Source organism: Leucopleurus acutus, assembly GCF_964270905.1.
Source record: "Leucopleurus acutus genome assembly, chromosome: X".
In the NCBI taxonomy this organism is placed as follows: Eukaryota; Metazoa; Chordata; class Mammalia; order Artiodactyla; family Delphinidae; genus Leucopleurus; species Leucopleurus acutus.
The window spans coordinates 128,461,767-128,466,470 of NC_139148.1; the positions used below are offsets into that span (position 1 = coordinate 128,461,767).

The following is a 4,704-nucleotide window of genomic DNA, read 5'->3' on the forward strand; positions in this document are numbered from 1 at the left end:
ATGTCCCCAATATCACCTGTGTCCACTTAAGAGGACTGGTGTCCTCTTAAGAAGAGGGCGTTCGGACAAACAGAGAGATACCGAGGGCACATACAGAGGGAATACCACGTGAGGAGAGAGCAAAAGGACAGCAGTCTGCAAGCCGAGGAGAGAGGCCTCAGGAGAAACGAAATCTGCCGATACCTTGGTCTTGGACTGCCAGCTTCCAGAACTCTGAGAAAATCATTTCCTGCTGTTTAAGCCACCAGTCTGTGGTGTTTTGTTGTGGCAGCCCGAGCAGACTAAAACATGAGCTGTGACTGTTCTGTGAACCAGCTCCTAACCTCTGCTGTGTACTGTGGTGTCAGAACCACATATGAGGCCTTCCTTTCCAGAGTCAGGGAGGTGAGAGGAGGCTGGCCGACACTGGCCAACTGATTAGGACATGCCTGGCGTGGCACCATAAATGCACCTGTGCACCCGGAGGCTCTGCGCCCACTCTTGGTTCCTTCCACGAGCTTCCGACGGGGTCCAGGCCCCCTGCTCCCCCTGTCTGAGGGCAGGTCCCGCAACTACGGTTCCCACGCCACCTCCGCTGTCCTGCACACCTTCTCTCCACCTGGAAAGCACCTTCTGTATTCGTTCCCGCACTTCCTTTGGAGCTTCATCGCGTTACTGTGTTTGGTGCCTTCCAGACTTTCTGGCAGCTTCTTCAGTTCTCCGTTCAGCATGTCCTGAGTTAAGTTCCCACTGGATCCTTCTAAAGGCCCCGGCACATGCTTGGCAATGACGTCCACCCTCTCTGAGATGACACCCAGCTGCGCTCGACCCACAGCAGGGCGAGTCCACAGGTAGGAGTGCGCTGGGGAGACCGAATCCTGCAGGCGGCAAATGTGCCCCTGTCCCAGCAGGATGATCCTCTCCATGTAGGCTGCGTCCAGCACACGACTGTCTTGCAGCTGGCTCCCGAAAGCCTCTTCCGCGAGGGCCTGCAGCTTCCCCACCAGCTGGCGTCTCTGGGTCTCATCGCTCACCAGCTGGCGGAGGTGCAGCCTGTTGAATTCTGGGAGCTTTTCCGGGTCCAGCAGGGCTGAGTGGCAGGTGATCCGGGTCAGGTTAAACTGTGTGATCAGCTCTGGCAAGGTCCTCCCCATCTGGTTCTCTGCAAACCCTGAGCCTCAGTTGGTGATGATGTCAAGCAGGGCATCGGCAGGAAGCCGCCGGCAGCAAATGTCCCCTTGTCTCTTGGACAGCGTGCTGCCATCCCTGTTGAGAAGCAGGGGCAGGTGGGCAAAACGCGGGGGCTGCCAGCCCAGGGCCTGGTAGAGGAGCAGGTGCTTAGAGGTGGAGACCAGCCACTCGGAGCCCCACAGCAAGTGGCTGATGCCCGTGTGGTGGTCGATCACCACGCAGGCCAGGTGGTACGTGGGGGAAGCCATCACTCTTCAGGATGACCGGGTCCCCCTCCATGCTGGCCACCTTGTGCGGATGCCAGCCATACACCAAGTCCTGGAAGGCTGGTGTCTCCCCTCCGGGCGGAAGTGGGTGGCATGCTTGGGGTCTTGGGCCAGCTTCTGGGCCACCTGCGCCTGGCTCAGGCTCCGGCACCGATTGCCATACTGGCGAGTCTGATGGTTCCTCAGGGCCTCCCTCTTCAGCAGAGCTTTGGTAGCATGCGTGTAGAGCGCAAGTCGCTGAGATTCCAGGTAGGGCCCTGCAGGACCTCCCCGGCGGGGGCTCTTGTCAGGGGGGACGCCTGCCCACTCCAGCATGTCAATATTCTCTGCTTCCCCAAGCACAAGGCAGGTCTGATCCATGCCCTCCAGCCTCAGGTGCTTCTTGGCAAAGACGTAGTTGTACAAGGCAGTGTGGAGGCCGCCCAGGTGCAAGAAGCTTGTGGGGCTGGGGGCGAACCACACTTGCACAGCAGCCCTGGGATCAGTGCCCAGGCTGGCCTCGCACCCCGTCCCAGGGGGTGGCCCAAGGCCACTGGGGGCCTCCGGGGACCAAGAGTTGTTTATATATTCTAGATACTAGACCCCTATCACATATATGATTTGCAATTCTTTTTTCCCAGTCTGAGGGCTGTCTTTTCACTTTCTTGGTAGTGTCCTTTGATGCACAAAAAGTTGTCATTTTGATAAAGTCCAACTTATTTCTTTTTTCGTTTGTTGCTTGTGCTTTTGATGCCATCGTACTGATTCTTAAGGCAGTAGTTCTTGATTGTTCCTGTCCTCTGACCACCCGAGCCCTATCCCCAGTCATTCTCTTGAAGGTTCTTGATCCCAAGCAAAGAAACTAGAAACATTTTCTGAGAACACATTGATACGCCCTCAAGTATTCTCTTATGATATTGCTAATGTATGGGAAGTTGTGAGGCCAGACCTAATCACGATGGGTGGAGGGAGGCTGTAACAAGTTGTATTTCCATAGGTCTGCAACACAGATACACTCAGATATTTCCGTTAGTCATTGTAGGTTGTAATGATACCACGGAAGAAATGTGACCTTCGCAGTGACTGAACAATACAAAAATGAGGCATTTTCAAATGACTCTAGTATTAATGGTGGTACGTATGATTGTTCTGATGAAAGCACTAAGAGCAAAAGTAATATTGGTAATGACAATAACTGATATGAAAACTCTGGGTCCCACCAAGACCAGTCCTAGATCGAGAACCCGTACTCTGTATTTCTCTCTGTTTCTTCTCCATGTCTTTGACACTGTTCCTCACTTCATCTTTACACGCTCAGTCCTCCTCAGCCTTTAAAGACCAGCTCACCTCTATGAAGCTTGCCCTGATGTCCCGAATCCTTAATCTCCAGAAGTAGCCTGAGGTGAGGGGCACTAGTCAACTGCAGATGGAGTGATGACTTGGGGGGAAAGCCAGGGCTCAGGACGAGGAGGTGGAGAGCCTCACGTTGAGACAGCCAGGCTGAAGACTTTATAGACTAGGAGTGGCCAAATAGTGTAATGGTGAAACGCTTAGCCACTAACATGTTGGCTGACCTTGGGAAAATTTTTTGTCTTCTCTCAGTTTCCCCCCATCTGTTCAATGAGATTATGACAGTACCTAATTCGTAGGACTGTTAAGGAACTTAAATGAGTTAACACCTGCAAAGGACTAAGAACAGTAGTCCCTTAGAGCAATACTTGACAAGTAATGCATACTTACTAAAGGTTTTATTTATTTCTAAATTTCATTTGGTTAAAATCTCAGGCTCCTGCCATAAGAAACCCAGGGGCATGTCTCATGAGCCTCAGGTTACACCCCAAAAGGACTTCTCATAAATGCTATGATCTGCACAGAGCAGAATGGAATATGGTAGGGAGCAGAGACTCATGGACCAATGCAGTGTCTCTAGTAATATTTTAATTTAAAACCTGGAGCAGGCATAATTTTTAAAATCTACTGATAAACTATTAGAATTAATGAGCAATGTTATTTTATATACTAGCAACAGACAAACAGAAAAAAATTTTAATGATACCATTTACAGGGCTTCCCTGGTGGCACAGTGGTTGAGAGTCCGCCTGCCGATGCAGGGGACGCGGGTTCGTGCCCCGGTCCGGGAGGATCCCACATGCCGCGGAGCAGCTGGGTCCGTGACCCATGGCCGCTGAGCCTGTGCGTCTGGAGCCTGTGCTCTGCAACGGGAGAGGCCACAACAGTGAGAGGCCCGCGTACCACAAAAAAAAAAAAAAAAAAAAAAAAAAAAGATACCATTTACAGTAGCAACAAAAAACCCATGAATTATGAAGGATTTAATATATAAATAGATGCACAAGATTTCTACACTGAATATGACAGAACGTTGCTGATGAATTAAAGACAATCTAGAGAAATGGAGATATATATCATGTTCATGGATTGGAAGGATCAATATTGTTAAGAAGTTAATTCTCCCCAAATTGATCTATAGACACAATGTGATTGCAATAAAAAATCACAGTAGGCTATGTGTGTGTGTTTGTGCATTGACAATCTGATTATCAAATTTATATGGAAATACAAAGGGCTGAAAATAGTTAAGATAATCCTGAAGAAGAACAAAGCGAAGGGCACTTACATCACCATATATCAGGACTTGTAGGGGCTTCCCTGGTGGCGCAGTGGTTGGGAGTCCGCCTGCCGATGCAGGGGACACGGGTTCGTGCCCCGGTCCGGGAGGATCCCGCGTGCCACGGAGCGGCTGGGCCCATGAGCCATGGCCGCTGAGCCTGCGCGTCCGGAGCCTGTGCTCCGCAACGGGAGAGGCCACAACAGTGAGAGGCCCGCGTACCGCAAAAAAAAAAAAAAAAAAAAAGACTTGTAAAGCCATAGTAATTATGTTGATGTGTTATTGGCACAGGGATATGAAAAAACAAAACAAGACAAAAAAAAAAAAACAACTGAGCAATGGCATAGAGAGTCTAGAAACTGACCCAACACATGTCACTTGATTTCTGTCAAAGATAATACTGAAGTTCATTGGCAAAAGGATGGCCTTTTTGGAAAATGGCCATATGGATATCCACATGGGAAAATACGTATTTGGATCCCACCTCACACCATATGCAAAAACTGATTCCAGATGTATTAATAACCAAATGTGAAAGATAAATCAATACATCTTATAGGAGATAAAATAAGGTAATATCTGCAGGACTTTAGGTAAAGATTTCTTAACTAGACACAAGAGACACTAACTACAATGGAAAAAATCAATAAAATGGACTACATT

At 49.4% G+C, this 4,704-nt stretch overlaps 1 pseudogene across 1 annotated transcript; it reads right to left on the reverse strand.

The window, feature by feature from the left end:
- Positions 1–551: 551 nt before the first annotated feature.
- LOC309978652 (nondiscriminating glutamyl-tRNA synthetase EARS2, mitochondrial-like) lies at positions 552–1,990 on the reverse strand (annotated as a pseudogene). Its single transcript has one exon. The product of its transcript is annotated as a nondiscriminating glutamyl-tRNA synthetase EARS2, mitochondrial-like (transcript).
- Positions 1,991–4,704: the final 2,714 nt, after the last annotated feature.